The 25663-nt window shown below is 41.2% G+C and overlaps 1 protein-coding gene across 4 annotated transcripts in view; it reads right to left on the minus strand.

The window, feature by feature from the left end:
* Positions 1-25663, minus strand: part of SGCD (sarcoglycan delta) — a 316209-nt gene that overhangs the window by 255571 nt on the left and 34975 nt on the right. Inside the window, exon 1 of one of the 4 annotated variants that reach the window (XM_058848578.1) lies at positions 20235-20356. The exons of the other annotated variants lie outside the window; for them this stretch is intronic. The gene's annotated coding sequence lies outside the window, so the exon portion shown is untranslated. Of the gene's footprint in view, positions 1-20234; positions 20357-25663 lie in introns of those variants that run through there. 4 annotated transcript variants of the gene reach the window in all.

Consider the following 25663-nt stretch of genomic DNA (forward strand, 5'->3'; position numbering starts at 1 on the left):
ACAATTCAACACAGGCTCTCCCCAGTCCCTTCTGGTCAGTGAGGTTCATTTTCATTGCTGTAGGAATACCGAACCCTCAGTGAACAGCAGAAGCCAGTATTTGCAACAACAATTTAAACATCACTAATTACAAAGGAACTCCTAGTAACTGTAGGCTTCTTAGGCTGTACAGCAGCATCTCAGGGCAGATGCCTGAACAATCCTCTCGCTGCCTGCGGGATGAGAACATTAAACACCAGACTGCTGCAAACATCAGTGTATTAAAACTGCCCGCTGCAACAGAAATGAACAATTGCAAAGAGCCTTTGTCAAGCCATGTGGAGCACTTTCTAATACTCTAACTGCGTCAGAGGAGCTGACCTGCTTGCATTCCAGCAGGAGTTTTGAGCTGACTTCAAGTCGCATGCAGGAGTTAAGAGAATGAAGAGCCACGCTGGAGTTGTTTTACAAAAGCAGCCAACAGCGAGGTCTGCTTTTGTTAATATAATCATTATATGAAAAAGATGTCAAATGCTAGCTTTTATGCCAGCCGAAACTTCGTCTTGGGAAAAATGCTCTTTGAAAATTGCAATCACTCTGGCTGCCTTCAAACCAAGCATTTTAGACCAAAAGAATCATTTTCGTTTCTTTTCGTTTTCCCCTTCACAAAAAGCCCAATTATTTCCTTGCTATAATATGATGGTTTTGCCTCTCCATTTGCTGCAGGATGTCCAGCCCACCCAGTACCCACAGCTTTCACCACACACCCAACCAGAAATTCAACTTCCATCCAAACCCATTCTTGAAATACCTTCCAAGACTCCCGGAAGGAATTTCCCCATCCAATATCCAGTTCCCACCAGCTTCTGAAATTCTCTCACTCTACAGCCTCAATCCCTCCTCCTGCCTCCAGGAAGGTTCCAACCTCACAAAATACTCCCCTGGACCAATCTTACATAGAAAGCCTTTAAGTCCAAACTCACCTAAAGCATTTTGATAATAGAAAAGCATCTAGGTGTGGATTATTTTCCACCCAAGTGAAATGCACAGGGAGATACAGCCGGACAACCCCAAGCATAACTTATCTCTAAGCCAGTGTGACAATCAGAAGAAACAGCACAATCAGAATCCCCCGTGGCTCCTCCATTAATACGAGACTTTGCCTACAGCAGCCGTGGAAAATTGCACTGAGGTGTGTATGGTATTTCATATCAGCTGCGGGAGTGATACTGAAGGTCACAGCAAAAGCACTGCACCTGCCTCAAGTTCTACTCATGGCAGCAGAGGAAGAAGCAGCCAAGAAGTTTGTCCAGAAAAGTTTAAAGAAAGCTGCAAGGGATGGGAGAAATCTCCAGAGGAGACTTTACACAAGGTGAGGTGTATATGGCAATAAACCCACAGCTCAAAAATCACTCACAGGCATAAGCACTGAGCTTCTCTCCCCTCCCTGTTAAATCACGCTTCCCTCCCACAGATGAGAGCTGTCGGGAGAGCTCTGTGCCAGCCAGAGGAACAGACTGGGATGAGTGGGGAGAGATTAATTGAAAACTGAGAAAGAGGAGGATGCTCAAGATAGCAAGCAGCAGCTCTGCAGGGCAAACAGGGAAGAGAAACTGTGCTCAAAAAGCAGATTTACAGAACTGGGTGGCAAATGTCTAGAGTCACTGGGACTTGGGACTGCAAACAGATTTCCTAATGATGGAAGAAATGAGACTCTTTTGTTGCCCACACAAGCCTTGTTCTGGGGTGATGAGTCCTCTTCCCCAGACCCTCTGGCTTCCACAACTCTGAAAACTAGAATTTTCTCTGAGCTTCATTTCTCATCCATAAATCAGAGTAACGATACCATATCTAGCTCCTGGGGTCTTCCTGCAAGCAATACTTTAACTATTGTGAAAACTATGCAAATACCACTCATGTTACCTCAAAGGATACAAAGACAGTCACAACAAAAGATGGTTCTGGTCTTTGCACCTTCAGAAGAAATTTAGTCACTTGACACTAAGAACGAAGCACCTCTTTCTTCTTCAAACTAAGAAAGTCAAGTAACTTCAAATCTGTGCCAAGAGAACAGTTCTCATAGGTTAGGGAAAAAATATGTAAATAACTAACAAAATTCACTGGTACCAGCCCAGATAGAACCAAACCTGCCACTGCTTGCTCTGTCCTGAGAGGTGGGACTACAGGGACTACACTGACCTAAGAAAAATGAACATGCAATTCCCATTGCCTCTCCTGACTGCTTTAAAACGGTTCCTCCAATTTAACCCAGAAGGGTCCTCACACCCCATTTAAAACAATTCATATGTGTCCTTACAGTAGATAATTCTTCTCTTTTAAAGAGGGAAGTAAATTAAACCCTGAACCCTAATCACATTAATAGCCCTGCCTGACACTATAAATCACTGATGCAGCATTTCATTCAGGCCTGTAAATTACTGACACCATGCCCTCCTGCAGAAGATTCCTTCTCCTTAAAAGCAAATTAACATGTTTGCACCCAGTCTTCTTTTTAAATTTCCTAGTGCTCTAGGCACCCATTTCAAATTTCATAATCAATGATATCGTTTTCCTTCGTGGCAGTAATTTGATTACTGCTCTTGGGTGTGACAGGCATTTGTGACCATTTCTTCCTGTCTTCATCTGAAATTCCTAATCTTCCTTCCCTCCTCCCCACAAAACCTGTGCAAAATTGATAAAATAACATCCATAAATCAAGGCTCTTGCATTTTCCCTGAAGTAACTGTATTCCAGATTTCTTCTCTGAAACACAAACAAGGACATAGTTCATCTAGTTCAACAGCATGACCAAAAGGGGTATAAAATGATGATGATGTTTTGTGGCAGTTATTGCCAGTTTAGTTAATATGACTGACTGCTTTTCCTGTGCAAGCTGTCTCTTCTAGATTACCCTATCTTTGAAATAATCACCACTACCACCTAACATTTAGTAATAATTTACCCCACAGCAATTGGAGTGACAGAGCCCACATCAGCTGAAACAAAATTGCAACATTCAAGGGAAAAAAAAGATTAATTCACATTTGTTTCTGACAAGTTCAGAGTACCTGTTGACCAGCCTGTACACTGCACTGCTGAAGTACAGTACATTTAGAATTTTTCATATATAGCATCAAAGGAAAAGAGTTCAAATTAAACTTGCCACTTTCTTCCTACTAATTTCAGAAGCTTTAATGACAGTGAGAACAGGAGGCAAGAAATCTGTGTATTAATCAAGTTCTAAAACAAGCTGCAGAAAGATGCCTGCCCATCCCTGAATTTGGCTGATTTCATCAATCACACAATTCTTAGGGACACTTAAAACCACTTCCATTTCCACAAACATCTGGAGAGACTGAAAGTGGAATGCACTGATAGCACCTACCGCGTTTTCTTTCAGGGAAAGTGGTTTTTTTCAAGGTTAAGTAACTGATTTCTCTCTTCCTCATCCATAAAGTTTGGATGAGATAAAATACTGCATGTGTCTACAGATTTACACTATGGAATCTTAGTACAGGTGACCTAATTCAAAAGACAGATTTCCATGAAACAGGTAATTCAGTTTTATTCCTCCTAACTGCTTGTCTAAAGTATCTGATTCAAGATACTTAAAAATAACTTGTGACCTCAGATTCCATAAAGTATTCTGTTCTTGCTCGAGGTATCTCAGAGCAATCCAATTTTTTTTCTGTTGGGCAACCACACTGACATAAGAACTTCCATTGAACTTTTATCTGCAAACGTGATGCAATGGTGATAGTTTACAACAGCACAAAACAAAGTCCATGACTGAGACAAAAGTAAATGGACCACACAAGCAAAAGAATTTTCAACTTTCAGATGCTGAATTAGGGTAAAAACAATTGTCCAAACCATCATACTTAATCATTATTATTTATCCTGTGGGAGAAAAATACGTCAAGAGCTTGTTAGGCTGATGGAACCACTAACGTCAGGAACTCCCCGTAAGTCAGATGCAGTTTTTTACTCAGGAAAGTTGTTAATCTTTTCCAGGAGCTAAAGCCCAAATGCTCATACATGAATTTTGAAAAGGCTGAAGCAGCAGAACATAACTGAACCAAAATTTTTCTTTGAAAAGAGTAATGCACATTCCTGGAATGAATAATTCCTGCTTGTCTGTTCTATTAATTCCTTCTTCTTGACATTCATATTTCTATCATGAATTAGCTGCAATTTTCTTTTCCCACAAGATGAAACTTGTGCTAGTAGACAAGTTCATATTCACTGTAAATTACCAAAGCATCCATGTAACTTTTTTTTCTGACAGATTATTTTCACAGAAATTCCTTTTAAGCAAGGTAGAAGCATGTTCTTTTACGATGCCATGGCAGCAATTTGCTTTGCTCTTTTAGGTTCTATTTACTGAGCTGATAAAGACACTCATCAATTAAATATAGGAAGTGATTTTAAATTTAAAATTATCATTCTGACTTCAAGCTACATATATGAAGCTTACATGTTGTTTTTGCTCCCAGATGGAGCTGAAAAGAAATAGCAGATCTGACCTACAAAGCTGCTTGGAGGAACTACATCAGAAAAGTGGAATCACATTTTGCTGCTCTTCAAAACCATCTATTTGTTCAGAGTCCCTTTCAGACTGAAAAGGTAATACCATTTTTCCTAAGGCCAATGTTTGAGGAATTAAAAAAAAAAAAAAAATGAAAATAATATCTCAAACAGTGGTTGTATAGATAATATTGCAAAAATCTATATCCCCACATCCCTATTTGCCAGTGTCACAGTTTGTGGAACAGAGAACAATTCAGTATTTCAAAGAAAGCCAATAACCATCGTGAGAGCTCCCATGGGTGACGTTACTTAATCTGCAGTTTCATCTTCCAGAGGAAAAAGGAGCCTGCGAGGAAAAACTATTTCCATAAACAAGGGTCTTAAAAGCTGAAGAGAAAAAAGGTTTTGGGCAAGTTTCAAAATCTGAGCACTACTGTCTAACAATCCTGGTCATGTCCTTCTTTCCTCAAAGCTGGGGAATCATTTAAAGCCAATGAAAGCTCAAGACTTTGGGAAATGCAGATCTTGGGAAGCACTGTATCAAAAGGGGCCAACAGGAAGAAGGAATTTCTTTATTTCTGTATCAGACTCCCTGTGGCTCTATCAAAGCAGCAGCAGTAATGCTTTACACCTTCCAGAGCACGTGCCCCACAACACACCTCACGTGAGCGACTCCATCCCTGCCAGAACAAATGTTAAAGCAGTTTGTTACCCCTCATCCTCCTCTTTGATCATTTCAAAGCTTTGAACAGTAACAGACTGCTGAGGAGAGAGCTACCAGCACCGACAGGGAGAGAGGATCTGCTACAGCTGATATGCAGCACACAGAGACAGCGTGCAAGGGAGGAGAAGCAGAAGGAATTGCAGGCACTTCATCCTACAAGGATCAACAAATCCCACAGACAGACTGCAATTGCATGAAATTGTTCTGCAAAAGGAAATATGAGAGGAACAGAAGTTACCTGCAATTTCATCGTTCTCATTGAAATGCAACCTACATTTCTAGGAGACTGAGGAAAAAGGGCATTATTTATGTGTATTTGGAGAACATAGGGAAAGCAAGAAGGGAGAGAAGGAAGATTCTCTTCTGCCAGTTTTGAGACCAGGCAAATGGCTTAGCTAAATAAACAAGGTCTTCAAAAGTATACTGATAATATTTTAAAACTATAAGCAAAATCTGCATTCCATTGGCAAAGCTGTAAAACTTGCCTGGAGTCCACACACGGTGCTCTAATCACACTGGCTTCTCACAACTGACCCATAAAAGCCAGAGCAATTCCTGACAGATGCACTAAAAATTTCTGACTCGCTTTTTGGGGGAACAAGCCATGGATTTGTATTTGGAACCTATTCCAAAACTGTTAAGAGTCATGAAGAATAAACAGCCTTTTGCTCAGCTGCCAACATACCAGCCCAAAAGCTCGACGAGGTGACTTCAGACAGAAACAAAAAGCCTCTGTGCTTCTACCTTCTACAGCTTGTGCTAAATTCCCCTCTCTGACACAGAGGATCTCGGTGCCAGGGAACAACAATGAATTCACAGGCCAAAAGCTCACATCTGCTGCCTGGCTTTGAAATCCTTCCTCGCTTTTCCAGACTTAAATTGCAAAGAATGCCAGAGCCCAGTGCCACTTGGAGGACCCCACTGGCCACTCTGTGGCCACACAGACCAGCCTGGAGACCTTCACCGCTCCAGGTTTTGAAGCGCTGCTTCCCACAAATGGTTACACTGCCAATTCAAGACCTGAGCCTCCAGAAATCTCTTGTTGGTCCACATCTGCTGGGATTAGAAGGTTCAAGGTGCCTCCAAATGTTAATCAAGGAAGCAGGAAGACAGGTCATTCTACAATCCACAAACAGAATCATATGAACCTCAGAACAGCCTGGGCTGGAAGGTACCATAAAGATCATCACAGCCTAGAATGGCAGGGAAACCTCCTGCTAGACCAGGCTGCTCAAAGCCCCTTCCAGCCTGCCCTTGAACACTTCCTGGGTTGAGGTAACAAGCTGCCTTTCTTATGGGAAAGGAGATTAAATACAAAGCTATCTCCTGTGCAAGTCTGTCCAGCAGTTTCTGGCAGAAGTGTGTTTCGGCCTCAGTCATTGCTGCACCAGACCAAGCAGCAGCCTTTACAGCTGAGAGCTCATCCTTCTCCACAGGCTGCCCAGGAGCTGCCTCTGAGATGGCACCAGCAGCTGTAAGGGGTCCCCTCTGCAGCCAGGTTTCAGGACCAGCAGAACTCAGAACCAAATGAAACACTGTGAGCGAGCATGAGCAGCCTTTCAGCTGTGACAGGAAACCAGACACAGGGCAATTCTTGTCTTTATTCACACATCATAGACTGACTGCAGTGATTTCAAACACTTGCCTTTTTTTCTCTGCAATGCATACCATATCATTACCTCCCAAGAGGCCACTTTACACTTGGCTCTCCTGCCTCCTTTCTCCTGCTTTGTTGTATAAAGTTATACAGAAAATAATACCTAAGTGGCTCCGCATCCTACAGGGAAGTAGCTTAAAACATCACTCAGTCTTTCTGAAAATTTTCATGCCACTGCAAACAAAACAAAAAAAAAAAGTCAGTCATTATACCTCAAACTTGACAGTTTCTTTTGGATCGAAAACCATAAATTAAGTTAAAAATATTTATTTATTCAAACACATGGGTTTGCTTTCCACCAAAACACTTCTGACAACTGTGAAGATGACAGTAACCTGTGACACCTGCTCTGCATCACCCTTGTGGCTGTCTTGTTTTTTCTGGAAACCCAAAAGGTACCTCCTGAAAAAATCAAATCAATCTGTCCTAATTAGAAGCTTCTGAAGACAAACTTCAATTGGGATGTACACTTCCCACACTTTAAACACTAATTCAGAAAGCAGGAAGCCCTTTCGCAGCATGTCCTTCAGATGAGAGGTTGCAGACTTAAAAACACCAGGTTTAAAACCCAAGCTGAAAACTCTGCTGTTTAATAATGAAACACAACAGTTTCATTTCAGCTTCTAGAGTTCTTCTAGTAATAAATAAAACCCTGACTGCAGCAAGACAGGTTTGGAGAAGCTTCCTCACAGTCACTGAGTTTTACAGGAGAGGAATTTACCCTCTGAATGCAAATGTGGGGGTGATAAACTCTTTCTCCTCACACATCTGCTATGACAGGAGGGAGATATAACTGCATTAAAGTCATCACAGTCCCTTACCAAGGATGACACTGCTCCTAGTCTGGTGATCAACCACGCAGTTTGTGAACAATCAGTGTTCACAAAATTCCTCAAGGGCCGCGGGTTCCCCGTGTTCACCTTTGTTGCTGGAAAAGAGGAATATTAACTGGGCTGATTTAGCTTTGCTGCAGCAAACTCTCACTTCTTAAAAGCAGCTCACAGTCAAGGTCAATTCCATACAAGGCAGATGCATTACTGCTGGACAGGCAGAAGTGCATGGAGGGGAAGTGAGCACTTCAGATCCTGTTACTCTTCCCTGATCATCCAAGGCTTCTCACAATGCTAATCTGATCATTTACTAGGGATGTGAGATAATGTCCATTCTTGCTAGGCAAGGCAAAGACTACCAGCAGCCAAAACACTAAATTAAGGACTATTGATAACTTCATTTGCAAAGGCAGTTAATATTTTCATTTGTGGCAAACGTTTAGTTGCTTGGCACACTTTTCTGTGAAAACGGGACTAGTCTGGAGTAGGCTAGGAACTGGATATGACCCCATTCGGGCTCTGAATTACTGAGGCAAACTTTTCAGGGCAGATATCCAGTGACTCAAGATGAACAATCTGGTATTATCTTGGCCTGTGTGCTACCAAAAGCCAAAACACACTTTGGGACTCTTTGACAGCGTGTGTGGTTTAGGCAGCCAAAGTGCTGTGCCCTGAAAGCAAGGACACTAATGGTTACATGACATCAACACAGTTTCCTAGAAACACTTGCACCCTCAATTTGAACCTTCTTCAAGGAAAGTGACAACTCTAAGTCTCACAATTGAAGTACTGGTACATCACATGAGGATGATTTATTTATTACCTTCTGTACAAGTGCTTAATAAGGCAACTCCAACATGTACTTTTATTTAATTAAACAATCTCCTGGTAACAGAATGTAAGACCTCTTTAATTCTGTGTTGCTTCTCGCAGCGTGCAGTTGCAGTTACACAAATTACTGCATCCCCCTGTGCTGCTTTCTGACGTGGTGTAAATTGGCATAATTCTGCTGAGTCCTGTTGATTTACACCAAAGGGGGGCTGATCCACATAGTTTCAAGCTTCCAAAATGAGACACAGAAATGTATTTAATATGCCCCACATAGGTAACATCCAAGGCCAACTACACACATTGGGGCAGCACAAGTCAAATACCCTCCCAGTCAAATCCTTTGGGCACCTAAGCCCCGTTTCACAGGAAGCAGAAACTGCTTCATTAAGGGCTTTAATCGCTTAAAAATTGCCAGAAGCAGCAAAGGGGAAAAGCATGTAATTTCCTCTCTTAAATGTAATTAATGTGTGATGTCCTGCTCTTGACTAGTACTACACAGGTACAACTTGAAGTTTCAAGGCCCTCCTTGTCCTGATGCCTCAGAGCATTCCAGCTGAAAACTCTGTTGTTTGCTCTTTAACTTTTAACTGACAGGCCCTGAAGTATAATCAATGCTCACTTTTGAAACCCTACAATTTTAATTACCATTTTCAGAAACCCTCTATCACATGTTTTATGTACAATCAATGCTGACCCATAAAGGGAAAGCACTCTCACATTTTGGTATACAAGAAGTTTGCTCTTTAGGAAGAAAACAATCAATTACTGATCATCTAACTGCCTCTGTGTGCATATCTATTGCTTTCCAGTTATTGCAGATTAGACATGATTGTGTCCCAAGAAAGCAAAAATGCTATAAAATTCCACTTCTCATTTGTTCAGTGTAAGATTTTATTTATGTTGTTACTTAGGGTGGTAGATTTTTTTTTTTTTAAACCTAAGCACTGTTCCCTGTGTAACAGCTGAGGGGGCAAGCAATAATTAAATCTTCCAACACCACAATTTGATCAATGTGTTTTGACACTGCTTCCTTCTAAATCATTCCTTATATGCTGAGGTCTAAATGCATGTTGACACATCAAGATACCATTGTGTGAGAGTTGTCAGGCGCTGAAAGAAAACTCTTCATATACGAAACTCTGGTTTTAATATGTTGTAACAGATCATGCCATAAGAAGCTTGTCATGCCCAAATTTTGTGTTTGAGTGTTATTTTTTATTTCAACTTAGGTGGGGGATCAATCTGTAATCTTTTCAAAGAGGCATTGCAAAGGATCAGTGAGAAAATTACTGGCTTTAAACACACAAGAACAATGCTTTCCTAATTAGCACACATAAATAAGAGGCATAAAAATCCCAGTGACAGACACTGAGAGGAAAGATGTGCCAGGACACCCACATCAGCTCATCAGGGATAGGTTGATAAAACGGTAAAGAAAAAGCCCACCTTAAATTTCTGCTCAAAATCATTAGCTGAATTAGTAAAGGTAGTGTATTTGTACATAAATTGGTGTTATCAGGTAGATCTCAGCCAACCTGAAATCAACAGCATTTACACTGGCCACTCAGAAAAGATGAGCTAATTGGCTTATATCTGGGACTAAAGATTTGAACACAGTAAGAGTAAGCCCAACTTCTTCTCATTCTCTCTTCAAAGGGGCTGAAGCTGTACAGCACATGCAGGCTGAAGAACAGCCATCCTGTGCTAACATACAAACCAGAGATTTGCACAAATATGGGCAGCTAAACTCAGAAACAGAAAGGATGTGCAACTACATGCTGTGGACACTAAACTGAGCATAAAACAAGAGTGCAAAACGCCTCTGAAAAAATTCAGGTTGCAAAAGCCAATGTATTCTCAGAAACAACACATGTTTCATAGTAAATACTCCAGTATTTTTTGAAGCCCAAATGATATCCAGCAGTGTTTGAAGTCCCATTACTTCCTATCCCTGGGAGGCAAGTACAGTTCAACCAAAGCAGGAGGAAAAAGTCACTTCTTTAGAAGAGAGAAGAAAGAATAAAAAGGAAAATAGAGCTTTCAATGAGGTCTAAGAGTGAAGAGAAAGCAGCAATGGTGTCTTGGGCTGCCTGATCAGCAGGTGGGTACCAGCTCCAGTCAGGAAAGGAGCAGAGCACTCTTGGAGCCACAGCAGCCTGGCTTGGCTCTGCAGGAATATTCCACTCTTTATCTTCTCCTCTTGCTCCAGCACTGAACCTTGCATGTTAATCCCTAGAATCCTCCTTATTTAATAAATGCATTAAAGTCTATTGATTTTCAGTGACTATGAAAGGTCAAGTCAAAACAAAGCAGGAATATTTTGCAATGCACAGGGCTGTAAAGAAGAAAAAATTCCTAATGAGAGTAAGTGGTTACTGTGCAGATTGAAGAGAAACTTCAGCCAGTCAAATTCATGTCTACTTACATCTTTAGAAGCACAGAGGAATTCCACTTGGGCCAAAACCTCAAGCAATACTCTCTGTGGTCTTACCGTGAATTTTTATTTGCATGCCCCGGAGACAAATATTAATCTCAAAACCTCAGACATTATTAGTATTTGTTTAAAGGCCAGGAAAGGCTGCTCTAATCTTTCATTGCTACCTCCTGTTCAATATAGACCAGAATATGGAAGCCAAAAGCATTGCCACCCAACTTACAGTGGAACAGGGATGAAAAGTGATCCCCTTCCATACTCAGGGTATCCCAAGTCAAAACAGGCAATGGCAGAGAAATGAGAAGCAAGTATGGGCCTAATTTTTAATACCTATGATATGAAATCTTTCATACAAGCTCATTTATGGAACAGTCATATTTTCTTTTTCCAAACTTTCTCATTCCACCCAAACCTACCCACAATGAAAAATGATGCTGTGATTAGAGGCATGTTTAATTACTTTCCAGCAATAAAATTTTATGAACAAAATTTTCATCCTAGCCTGCGTATTTTCATATTTATTTTTATATATTCATAAATATGCAAAGCCATTAAGATGATTATTAATTGCAGCAGAAGTCAATTAGGTGGCTTTCCACAATAGCAGTCTTTGAAACTGCAATGTGTATTCACTGTTTTTCCAGCACCTGGCTTCAATTATTTAGCTCTTTGAGGATCTCTGTTATCATGATATAATGAATGTTCTACTTAAATAACATCACTACCTGAAAGAAGGAACACTGATCTATTACTACATTAAGCTCAGCCGTGTAGTGAATTGTGTCATATAATGAAACCTTAACAAAACTGATTACCTGCAGAGCCTCACACTATGCACAATGTTAGCAAGTCATATTCTCTTTTTGGCCACGAAGTTGTCATCTTTTCCTTCCCCCAAATAATTCCTCTTTAATATTTTCACAGACTTGTACATCAGTGCTACTTAATTTCCAAACTAATATTTCAAAAGCTGCTGATCCAACTCTCCCATGCACACTGGATGAAAAAGGGTGTGCCTGCAGCAGGGAGAGACCATTTGTAAAATTATGGACACTGCACACTATAAAACATCCAAAATCTCGTTAGCAGACTGCCTTTTCAGGAGTTACTCCTCCAGAAAGGAAAACTCTTTTTGAAGGTCAGCAGCCTGACCTCACTGATGTTTACAGCACTGACTTCCCCAGCAGCCACTTAGAGGATGCTTTCAGCATCTCACCTCAGTAAGTGGTGGCAGCCTTCATAAAGGGCAGGATATTGTTACAGCTTGCAAGAACTGACTTTTAGCCTAAGTGGTAAATTTTACCTCCAAAATGATCATTTATTTTTGAAAGCACACTCTTAAATAATTTTAGCTTCACCTGCCCCTACTCCCATTCCATGATCCTCTCTGCCACGCCCTCCTGCAGGTGTCGGTGCCCACCCCTCCCTTCCACCTACTACAAGAACCGAAATGCTAATTTAGGAATATTTTGCCCAGTCATATTGTTATCCTCTTTATTCAACTTGCTAATGGAGAGGCAAAACTCAGGGCGATGAGGAAAGCACAAGCAAGGTTACAGGGCAACACAGAGGCTGCTGAACACCGAGCAAGGCAGCACAAGGAGGGGGATGGCTCCCAGGAGGGGATGCAAGCAGGGAAATTGCCAGCCCTGCATAAAGCCAACAGAAGCAAGGCATTTAGCCTGCACCATCCTCACAACGTGACTGTGTGGGAGACGTGAAATGTGGCAAGTGCTCCTAGAAATCTCCTCCAGTCTCTCTTGGGATCTGGCAGAGTTTTATTGGTTTCTGCTCTGGTGACAGTAAAGCCAGCTGAAGGCACACCTGGGCGCTGGGGAGCGTTGGACTTCAAAAATTTACAGCATCAGGGGTGGTGCTGCTCCCTGCATGCAAAACACAACTCGTATTTCTTACAAAAATTCTCATTTTTCAGCCTTAGCTGCGTGAAAAGCCCTTCTAAGCAGCTCGCCCACCACTGGTTTTCCCCCTGTGAAAAACTGAGATGTTCCTAAAATAGTATCATGTTATACTGCAGTGCTACCCAGCTTTGATCCTGTAATCCCCTCCAAGAGAGGGGACCCTGGCACCAGAGCTCACAGCCCTCTGATAGCACAGGAGCCACCCACAGAGCTGCAGTTTCACAAGGAGGGATTTAAGGAGATGGTTTGGGGAATCCTGGACATGAACAGCAGGAGAGGGGACTTGTGCTGGTTCACTCTAAATTGAGATGTAAATAAGTTTTTTTCCTTGCTGTTCAGTCAAAATATACTGATGCAGACCCACTACCTCACCTGAAATTATAATTTTAGGGCTGTATAACTTTATCAAAAAATCATCACATTCCGGTTAACGTTTTTCTTACTAATGCTCCCTGCATTATTCAAGAAGAAATAAAAAAATTAAACAGGAAGAAAATCTTAAAGAAATTAAAAAAAAAAAGGATTATAGAAAGAAATTCATAGTCTTATCTGCTTGCCCTAAAGCCTTCCTTACTGATCTGCCTCTTGTTTGGGACAAATACCTGTTCTGCAGAAACCAGCTTTCAGAAGAGGGAGAAAGCATTCCAGTCATTATTGTATCAGGATGGAGATCATCCAGCCAAAATGCATGACATCAATAAATGCAGTGATTAGCTAAAAGGAGACAAGTGAATTAGCAGACAGCATTCCTACTGCAACAACTATTTTTTTGCTGAATAATACAAGATACCAGATTTACTTTCCAATTTGATTTATAACTTCAGAACTTATGCAGCAATTAACTACAAATTGACAAGTATGTTTTACTAGCACCAAAGATTTTAATTAAAAAAAAAAAAAAGGTAAACTTAAAGCTCTCAAAGTACTTTGGAAAATAAAGATCTAGTAAGAGGTTAATATGGTTAAAATTTTTGCATTGCCATATGAAAATTTAACACATTAGGAAAGAACTAAGCCAAAACTCAATGCTTTAATCAAATCCTAGTGACATCACTTTTGCTGAAACAATTTGGAGAATCAGAGAGATTAAAGCTGCGATCCATTAGTAAGATAGCAAGCAAATATAAACATAATTTCTGCAATTTCTGCTGATTCAATTTTGAAAACCTACAAGATTAAAACTAGGCCGACTTACAAGATGGCAAGTGAGCACAAAGTTATTACTCTTCAAATCACAGAACTTTTCAATGAAAATAATCAATGAGAAATCACATTAAAGCTGCTTTTCACATTCATCAGATTATTTGGTAATGATGCTAACAAAATTAAATCCCTCCTTGTACGATAATACAAAACAAATATAAAATTATCCGGATGACAAAAAGAAAAAAAACACATTCCAAGATATCAGTCAAAACCCAGAATCAAACTTGTAATGCAATTCAACAAAGTATTATTAAATTAGGCCCAAGTGTGGAAAAAGAGACTGTGTCCCTAGTGCTGGCTGTTCCATACCCTGGCAGGCCAGGATGCTGCTGGGAAATCAGCCAGGCTGATTACTGTTATAAGAAATCTTTTATTTGGCTCTTCAAACCACTGATCTCAGCTCCTTCCACTCTTAAAAGAGCCCATGCTGGACTACAAATAAGAGAACAAACTGAAGGATTACAGGTAGGAATTAAGGAGGGACAAATCTATTCATCTAGCAGGAGTCCACATAAATTTTTCAGTAGGGTAGTTAAGTATATCAGATGATTCAGAGCAAGAGAGAGATGGGGACCTTCCTTTGGGATCATCAGCAGAGGGTGGGAATGGGCCACCAAGTCCTCAAATTCAGCTTCTCCCGCTTCTTCTGCCAGCAGTGCAGGAATCCCCAATCCAGAGCCCAAACCCCCACTCAAATCCTGCTTCTCCCTCTGCAAAAACCCAAATATACAGCAGTGGGGAGCCTAAACAGCCAGGTACAAATCACCTGGAAAGATACACCACCTAACAGCTGGGGTGAAAATGTGATCCTGACTTCTCGGCAAGCAAAGGAAAGCAGCTGCTTCAGGCCCCAGAGCAGCAATCAGATCCCCACTGGTGGAGCCCAAAGCTTACAGCAGTGCCTGAGCAGCTTTCCTGCTGCCCAGGGATCCTCCTGCTCACCTCAGAGCACAGCAGAAATTTGCAATGAGAGCATGTTCTGCAGTTTGTAAAGTGTCTGATAATTCCACCACTCCCTGCCCTCCAGCCCGAGATTGCGGATTTTATTTTTCTGTGATTCTAATGGCACTGAATTAAGACACAGGTTCTGGCTGGCAGCCTTGGGTGACCTTTTTAAAGGCCTGAAATAGATTTAAACTCAAAGTCCCTGGCAAAGGAAGCCTGGCAGGCTGTTTTTACGTGGCCAAACAGGGCTCAGTCTCAGCAACACCCCCACAGACCAGATAGGATGAAAAGGGCAAGTCTCTCAAAATACGGCTCTGACTTTGAAATTCAGATGACAGGGCTTCTGTACAGAGGGTATTTGACAGTTCTGTAACACAGCAGCTCTGGTCACCCCTTGAAAAAAATTAATCAAAGTTTCCATAAAGACAAGCTTTTCCAATTCTGCCTTCATAACTTTGCTGAAGGGGTCCACGGGCTCCAGAGCCTTTAGAGGGAGCAGGCAGATTGAAGCAAACACGTCAATGCCTGCAGTCCAGAGCTACCAAAGTGAGTTTTCTCCTCCTTTTTTTTTTATGTTTAAAGTGCATAATTAAATAGAATGCATCAAATCCAGCCATGAAGCAAACAGAACTCAGAACATATAGCTGAGCACAAAATTAGCTATAAAAAAGCTCCTCAGAAAAGTAACATAAGTGGATTAGACAACTTTATTAAAAGTCCAGAGGAGGGAGGGTTGATACGATGATTTAAATATTATTACCCAAGTAACTTGAAAACCCTGCAGCATGTAGAGATGATGAGCAGAGACCAGCATGGGTGTCACAAGGCAGTTCTGTGCCTGCCAGACCCCACGGGGCCCTGCACCTCTGCACCATCACTGCTCCACCTCGGCTCCTCTGCTGCAAATTCAGTCATTTAAAGACATAAAATATTCAGGGGAACATAAAACATCCAAGTGAATCACTATCCTATGCAGAACGCCCCCAGGGATTTCTCATCTTCTGACTGCCAGTTTAAGCCATGGAGGAAGATGAAGAAGGCCAGCAAAAAGGCCAAGGAAGATGTGGGCAGCTGTGGGTGTCCTGAGCAGGGAGCAGGAGCGGGGCAGACACCGCAGCAGGGACTGCTCCAAGCACCTTCCTCTCCCCAGCTGTGGCTGGAACAATTGCACCCAGAGGCAGGCAGAATTAGCACAGCTGCTTCACAGACCAAGGCACCCAGCAGCTGAACTGGAAAACTACAAGGAAATAAAGGTTTGTTTACCTCAAACCTGACACCTTCGCTTTTACTGGACAATCTTCCAATTTACCAACCCAAACTGAGAGTTGGGGAAACCCTAAAACAAACCTGCAAAGAAACCACTCAAAAATCATCACACACCAATGACAGAATGAATTTAATTCCATGTCAGGAAGAGATGAAAAAGGGCAAATATAATGGGAACCTGCTGTCTCACACCAGCTCGTGAGAAGCCCAGCTGTGTCAGAGAGAGAGGACTGTGCAGCTGTGTGGGGCATTTACTGCCACACCTGAATAAAAACCCATCACTTACAGGATCACACTGGTTTGGTTAGTTTTTAATTTGCTATGTTTTTAAATCACCACACTATCACTTCAAAGCACAACCCTTAGCTCTTTTATACCTTGCAGCAGCACCACGTGCACACTGTACACATGTACCTGGTCCCTCGTGTGTTCCCACCATAAATAAGATTATTAGAGCAGCTCTTCACTCACAGCTCAGGGTCATGCTGTACCAAACCCTGCCCTGGACAAACAAGCAGAATAGTATTTAAAAGCAGCTTTAAGCCATTTTGTCTGATTTGAAATATTAGATTAAAAAAAAAAAAAAAAGTTTAAAAAAAATCTATGTTCTCAACAACTTTTGCTTTCAGGATGTTTCAAAGTGAGTGAGATCCATTAAAAAAACAGAGACAAAAGGCCTAAAGGGCATGGTCTGAAAAAAAAAAAAAATAAATAGAGGCTGTAAGAGAATCATATGACAAATGTAACTGAAGCCAGCACCACTGAATGAGTAAAAATTATCCAGCAAAAAAGATTGTGTAAGGGTAAAAATGAAGTGTGACAGTCCTGTCACCTTTGGGGCTTCAAGGGATGAGTAATGAAAAGTCCTGGATTAAAGCTCACAGAAAACAGGACTGAAAGGGACCTCCAGAGGTTATCTAGTCCATCTCCATACCCCAAGGCAGGAGCAGCTCTATAGATATCATTCCTGACAGATGTTTTTCTAACATATTCTTAAAGACTTGCAATGATGGAGTTGCCACAACCCCCACAAGCAATCTGATAGCATATTTCATCCTAGAAAGTTTTTGTCACAAAAGTAAATCTCACTTGCTGCAATTGAAGCCCATCCTTTCTCACCTCATCCCCCATGGACAAGGAGTGTTTTCCCTTCCCTGTGCAGGAGAAAAAGGCAGGAATATCGTGACAGACTCAGCCACTGGGTTCTAATCTTTGCCACTGCTGTTCCCTCTACTCTATTTGGTTTGTAATCCTGATTTTTTGGATGGCAAACTGCAAGTTACATGTGGTCACAGGGTAAATAAAGCTGCTGGCTTGATGCAGATACTGCCTTGGAAAATTACAATGGACTGTGTTATATAGGTATTATAGGTCTTGTTTGACCTGTAATATTATGGCATTAAGTATGAGTCAAGCAGGCTTTTGAGAGCAAGGAAGCAGGAGCTGGTGAAAGAGATATTTTCTTAATAAACACAAAATTATAAGCCAGTACTTTCTGGGTGTTTATACAAGACAGTAACACCACAGGAATGAAGGCTGTGGGGGTCCTTATATTTGTTTGGTGAGCTTTCTTTGTGCACTTAAATCCAAAGCTCCACACCTTCAGGCTGTTCTCCCCATATACGTGGGCAAGAATCTTTTCTAGGATGAGAGCTCAGATTTTTGCTTTATCACATCACTCTGACAGCTGAAGTATTTCTAAAAACCACTAAACATCTTAGAATTCATAACATCAGTACAAGCACTACCAACAGGAGAATTCCTAAGGGTATCTCTGACTCAAACAGTACTTTTTTTTTGTTTATTAATCCAATGACCTGCTCTGTTTCCTAATGCCAATTAAATATCCAAGAAAAGAGATGAAGGAGGGATGTAAAAGTTGTTACACTTCCCTTATGCCTTCCAGCCAAAAGCTTGTCCCCTTTTCTGAGCCTTTTATAGTCTAGGCAGGTCTCACCAGCATCACCAGCCAAGGGAGAGCTCTTGCCTAAGGAAGTGTCTGCCTAAACTCCTCAATTTATTAGAGCTTACAGACATCAGGGAGCAAAGAGGTGCAGTCAGCAAAGATAAGTTGCAGAAGAAAGAAAATAAAAACCATTCATTATACACACAAGCCTTGACTGCAGAATTGAAAGTTATGCAAAATGAAGGGCCCTGATTAATCATAATTATATCATGTATCTCTTAAAAGCCATACATTTACTTTACCAATCTGAAAGTCACAGCCAAGACGATGTGGTCACTCAATCCCACAGCTTCAAAGCACACAGTAACAAGTTTTCCCCCTTCTGGATCTGCTCCTTTCTCTGATCTCTTTAGGTACGTTGACTTATTGCAATTAGGAATACGCATTTAGCAGAATCGAAATTAATGGACCTACATAAAAGAAGCGTCTGGCTCTCTAAGCAATCCCAATGCCAAACTCCTTAGTAAGGAAAAATTTCCATTCAATGTAATGGGAATACAAAACACTTTAGTCTTGGCCCTTTGGGATGATTTTTAGAAGAAAGCTGCTTCTATTTCAGTACCAAAGCCAGTAGCCAGACTCTGCTAAGCAGTAACTCGACTTCCATGCTCACCAGGCACTAAGCCCTTACAAAAAACGTAAAAGAAAGTGGGTTTAAATGTACTGCCATACCTGTGGTGTTCAATGACTGATCTTGAGTCTTCTGGGGAAAAAATGGTAGGAAGGAAACAGAAACCTAACTTTGCTTTCCTTGCTTCAAAGTGAACTTCTTTCACCCATCCAAAAATTAGACCTACCCTACTGTTCCAGCTAAAAAAAAGAGATCAAATGCCATGAAAACATCTATGGGAGTGTGCATCCAACTCATCAAAATTTTAACTGGATATTGACATGCTCAAAATTAGATGTTGTTTTAAAAATAATTGTAAAACCCCATAACACAAGAGTCCTGCCATGTTCTCTGAGCTCTTTTCAGTCAAGACTTGCCTTTGAGTCAAATATGTCTCTTAATTAACAACTAGTCTTTCAAAAATTAACAAAGGAAAGCAGTACTAAAGGCTATGGATGTTACAAAGAGAAACAAGAATAATGTTGTTAGCTTTTTGCTATGCTAGCTGAGACATTACTGTGCCAGAGGCACAAGTAATGGAAATGTACTTTTATATAAATCTTCTTTCTTTGCTTGGATTATTTTAAATGACTCCACTACAGTGTATATTAACCTAGCCACCAACCTTCCTGCAGTCAGCTTTCTTTTTGCAGTTTATTAGGAACACAACCACTGTGGAATCACCAGAGGATGGTGAATATCATCACACATCCCCTTTGTTTGTTAAACACACAGAATGGCCGTGCAAGAAACTGAAAAAAAACCCAAATTCTGGGAGGCAAATCTTCTGTCCCTGTCACCATATATTGAACCCTTTGCATCAGATGTGGCACACGAGCAGAGTTTGCTCGCTGGCAGCCCTGCCTTGGCCAGGGGTTACAAGGGACAAGCACCTGAGACCTGCAGCTGTTTTCTTCCCCTCTCCTCCCTGAATTGACTTCTAAGTGCCTTTTTTCAGAAGCTGGAGCCCACAGTGCTTGGTCAAGCTAAAACAGAACAGGGGTCAAGTCAGAAACACACTCCATACTTCTTGAAAACACCTAGTACTGTTCCTTCCTGATTTTACCTGTTTGTCCCTACTCCATCCCAAAGCTGTTCCCAGCACTGACCAAACACACAGTTACAGTGCTACAGGGATAAATATTATCCTTCCTTTTCCATTATTAAGGTTACATGTTGTGAGGCTTCACTCCCCCAGAGAAGTACGACTGTGTGAACACACGTCAATATTCAAAACCAAGAGCTAAACATCTTATCACTTTCTCTTCCAGTATGCTGCATTCAACACTTTTCCTAATTTTCCTACCCTAGAGCACAGATAGCAGCATCCTACTTACTCTGCAAGGGTACAAGGGAAGTTCAGCATTTAGCAATGGTGAGAAAATTGGTTTAGATCCCTGGGGGAAGGTGCTATAGAAGTGCATTCAATTCAGTTGTAATTCAATCCAGTTTGCTGGAGCTGAAAGAAAACAAAACACTTTCAAAGTTAAAGGGAAAGCCAGCATTTATTTTATTTTTATATGTGTATGTACGTATATAGACACACACACATAAAAATAGTTCTATATAAACACATATTTATGTATGTTCAGATAGTGTATCTTATTTTTGTGTGTTGGCATATATACACACACAAAGCCTTAAAATTTTAGGAAGTGAAATTCCTAAGGAGAGCACTAGAAGGACAAGGTCAACATGAGGTCAGTTCTGCCAGGCATACAGAAACATACACTGTATGGAAAAGAATAGTTAAAGGCATTTTCTTCTACTATCATCATTTTTTTCCTCAGGATATGAACAAAACAAAATCAAAGCAATTAAATCATTACCTAGAGGACAAAAAAACCCCAGTAATTGTGCTTAATCCTCTGAGTTGCCATAATGAATACACCTAATTTACTTTGACTAACAAAAAATGGGTTTTTTTCCTCCAAAACTGACAAAGGTCGAATTCAAAGAAACCAAAGTAACTCCCACAGTACTTTCCTCAAAAAGAGAGGGAAAATATAGCCCATGGTGTGTAATTATCTGAAGGTAAATAACCAGGAAGGCCCATTGCAAAGTGTACCTGTGATTTATAACACTGAAGAGCTTCCAAAGGGAAGAGCCTGCAACAAGTGCTCTCCTCATCTTTATCTGCATGAGGCAAACTGCAGGGTGGGGAGATGGGTTCTGCCACTTAAACTCTTCAGTATTGATATTTTGCTCCTGGAAGTTTGGTTCACAGCATGAAAACTCTCCAGCTACACTAAACAAGGAAGAAGAACTGGTTCAGACAGGCAAATTACGTATCTGCTCCTCTCTGACCTCCAGCACCTCGGAAAAATTGGGTGGATGAAAGAGCCGCTGGCACTGTTGCCAGCAGATCTCCCTGAGCTCCTCAGCCTTGGCAGAATTACAGGGGCAACTTTACACATGGATGAACTGTTCTGGAACAATCTTTCTAATGCAGCTGACACAAATAGGCTTTCCTCCAATAGCAGGGACGTTTGTCCCACATTTGTTTCCTTTGCATGGGATTCCTGCCGACAGCACAGCGACATTTCTGGATGGGAGTTACTTGGGAAGTCTTGGGAAAACATGAGTGGGTGGGGAGTATCCAGAACCAATTTCCAGGCCACACTCTCTCAAGGGCACTCCTGAAGAAATGTGGGCACGATTCTGTGGGATACCAAAGAACTGAGGAAGAGACTTTTTTGTCTCTATGAGAGATCACTGAGCTAGGACCCTTCCAGAATTCTTGGTTTAACAGTTCAACACTCAGTGATGCACATTTCCTCAGTGATAAAAATAAAGACAAGCATTTTCACCATTTTTTACATATACCAGCTAAACACATGCATTCCCTGGTTTCAGAGCAAAAAGGCATCAGTGTTTGTACCCAGGAATTCAGGAATGGACAGGACAGATGTAAAGTAAGGGCAAAGGCTGCCAAAGGTCAATCTCTGAGATCAAAGGGAAAGGTGCCATAGGGAACATCTCTGCTCAATCCCTGAAACCTCGGCACTTTGCACTGAGATTTAGTGCCATGTGTACTCAGCAGCACATACAGTGTTGACAAAGCTTTTATTTTTAAACAAATAAAGGCCAGAAAGTACAGATTTCCTTAACTCTAATGGGGCTTCAATTACGCAGTGCTGCACCTACCATGCAAGCATATTTCCACAGCTTTAGCACTTGACATTTTGGGATAAAATGTCATGAATAGTATTTGTGTACCTCTCTCCATCTTTGCCTCTCCACTTTGACTTGAAATCTTTCAAGGCACCAGACCACTGCTTCAAAGTATTCTTTTCCTCTTCTTTCTTCAAATTTAGGATCAAACACCAGACAGACTTTAATGGTATCTTGCAAACAGGTTGCTATAAGTCTTATTTAAAGAACTTTTCTTCTCTAGTCTGCCCACTACTAAGCTAATCAATGATTTTTCTGCTCATTAAGTACTGCTGGTGGAATCACTCTTGCCTATCAGGAAGGCACTCTGCTGCCTGTTTGCTTCTCCTGCCTTTCCTCTTTCCAGCCCAGAACCACAACAGCCTCTGAACAAAATCAGTGACCCCTGCTCAGGTCAGAGAATTTTGGCCTTTACATCATGCCAAACCTTAGAGTCTCTCAACTGGAGACTCCAACTTTCAGCTTCCCACACTTTCACTCTGATCACCTCATGCACATCCTCCTTAAATCTATCTTCATTTGCTGTGCTCTGATTAAGAAGTGAGAGGAAAGAGGAGGCACAAAATTGAATAATAATTTTCTGTGAACTTCTGTGAATTTCTAGATTGCCCTGGATGTGAAGCAGCGACATAGGAGACTGTTTTGTCAAGTTAAGCCAGTAAGAAGAGGGGGTTTAATGGTGTTGTGTGTGTGTGACTGGTTTCTCCACTGGCACGTGGATTTATCATCAAACTGGAGGAGGACAGTCATTAATTTTATCACACTCCTCTGGGCATACAGTTGTGGTGAACTCACCTCCTGAAAAGTAGATTTTGGATGCATTTTCTCTGCCTGAAGATGGAAAGAACCTATGTCCCAGCATCCTCTTGGTTCTTATCTGATGCAAATACGCTGCTTTCCAATTTTACTCTATCTTGTGTGCACTTTTATCTAGCTTGCCTCTAATTGTACAGCTCTTCCTGAAAGGTCAATTGTTCCTCATCCAGCTGATGGCCTCCCAATGGAGTCTGAACTGATTATGAGCCCCTGCCTACTTGTAAGAGCTATGGTGAAGATGATGTTTGCCATTATTAAGATGTGCTGTCCTGTCAAAGATGACTTTACAACTGGAAGAGCTGATGTGACAGCTCTGAGCTGGGAGAAAAAATAATAATTTTTAAAAAGATGATTTTTTTCTTCTCTAGTATTTGCCCTGTGCTGTCAGGCTGCACGAGGGGACCGTGCTCGCATCTGTTACCCAGGCCCCTGAAGGAATCCTTCACCAGAGTGACTCTGCCTGCAATGCCAACGGGAGGAGTTTGAAGGTGGCATGTGAAAAGCTGCTATAGGTCTTCCAGAAACCAGAAATCTTGGCTGTTCATCTCCTGAGAGCTGACCTGGGGCACACAAAACCACAGGGCCTGTGAAACACAAAGCAATCACACTGAACTCTCTTGCAGCCATTTGCATTTTCAACAATTTCTCTTCAGAGAGATGCCCTGTGCCTACGGGAGTATTTGCCTCTGTTCACAGCTGACTTTTAATCTAACTTAGAATCTGTTGGCTCTTCTTTTATAGTTGACAGTGAAGTTGTGGCTCTGTTAGATAAGTGTTCTTTTCTGCTGCTCCTTGTATAAAATTCCTGGAAGATGTGGCCTCGAAGACCAAGATATGCTCCCAGAACACCAGGGCAGAAATAAAATAGTGTCACTGTTATTGAAAGTGTTCAGCAAATCCTGCTCTGACAGCAGCTGTTGAATAAAGATGCTCAGTCTGGGAAAAAAAGGAAAAATAAGGCGAAAAAAAAAGGAAAAAAAGCACAAAATAACTTACAAATGTTGAATTATAAAACTTCAAGTTCAGAAATAAGTACTGAACCCTCAGATTTGCTACCCTGATGTTATTATTTGGTTTTTGTTTTGGGGTTTTTTGGTGACATGAGGTCTTCACTAAAGTGATCAATTTTAAATGTAAAAAATAATTTAGGACATGTGTAGAAGTACAGCAAAAGCAATATTTTCTAGAAGGCAAAGACAAAGCTTTATGATTTTGATATAGATTTTTTCCACTGGGGGGTTCATAGGATTTGTACTTGAGCTCCTTCTGGGTATTTAAGCTCTTAAATAATATTGAATATATTAACAACCTCAAAGGTGTAATTAACCACTGAAAGTCTTTGCTGTTACAAATTAAATCAGATTGTGTCAGAGTTCACAGGAAGAGGCAAGCCTCAAAAAAGCTGATCTGTCCTCTCTGAGGTGTAACTGAGCACTTGTTTCCATGTAAGGATGTTATTAATAGATGTACAGTCCACTGCTTTGTTGAGAGAAACACTTCTAAAAGTAAAAATGGGGCAGTTGAAAAATGCATTTGCTTCCTTAAAGACCCTTAGCCCTCACACCGAGCAAGATTCTGTGAAACGTAAAAAACCACTTGGAACTTCACCTAAAAACCTCCTGTCTTATCACCACTCCAGTTACTACAGCAAAATACTATTCAAACATCTCAGCAGATGAAAGTTAATACAGATAAATGGATTACACAATACTGGAAGAGGGTTGCTAATAAAGTTTTTTCTCAATACAGGGCAGTTTCCATCAAAGTGACAATTAAGGGGGAAATGGGCACACTAGAAAGTATTGGGATTTCTAAGAGTCTGTGTCCTGACATCACCTGTTCTGAGAGAAACAGCTCATTTTGGTGCACACTAAAAACACACATTGTCAAGCACAAGTGTAACCCCCTCAATTCCTGTTCACACTTGTGAGGCTGAGCAGATCTGAGTGTGTGTAAACAACACTTAAACCCAGAGCCCCAGAGGCAGCATCAGCTCCCAGCACTGGGAGAGCTGGCAGGGAGCTGCTGAGGGACCTCACCCAGCAGAAAACATCCCGGATTTGAGGGGAGATCTCAGCAAAAAGAGAAGTTCATAGTCCAAAGAACTGAGAGAAGAACTGAGAGGAGAACTGGGGGAGTCTGCAAAGTAACAGTAACTCAGCTGAAGGAAATCATACCAAGTCACAGCAGCAAAACCAACATAAATTCTGCTTTCAAGAAAAATCTCAGCTTGCCACTTCATGGGACTGGGCTGTCTCACCACAAACAGTGAGGATGAGTGAAAGGAATCTGGACTCCCCCACTCTATTCTGCCATTCCTGCAGATGGGAGAAAATGAGAAAAATTCAACATCTTGAGAAAATTCAACACCTACATCTAGTAGATACGTTGAATTATTCAAAAAGTAAAGTGCTAGATTTGGGTCAGAAAACAGGCCCAGAGGCCAGGTGTCAGTGCTGTGGTCAGCACAGCACAGAGTGGTGACAGGCACAGAAGAGCCTGCACTGTAGGCATCAAGCAAGGCTTCAGAAATAAAAGGTTGGTTTTGGGTTAGGGGGGAAAAAACTGGGTTAGAAGCTTAATTCCCCTTAAATGAATTGCCTTTCTAAATGCAGCAATGGCTTTTTTGCTCATCCCTAATATTACAAGTTGCCCACAAACCCTCACCCACTGTGCCCAAGCAGTTATCCATCATATTTCTTTCTCCAGAAATACATCAAAATGAGAAAATAAGAAAAAAATAAAACATAGTTGATGCAATTTGTTCAATTCGTTG

The sequence above is a fragment of the Poecile atricapillus genome, chromosome 13 (assembly GCF_030490865.1).
Source record: "Poecile atricapillus isolate bPoeAtr1 chromosome 13, bPoeAtr1.hap1, whole genome shotgun sequence".
Taxonomy (NCBI): Eukaryota; Metazoa; Chordata; class Aves; order Passeriformes; family Paridae; genus Poecile; species Poecile atricapillus.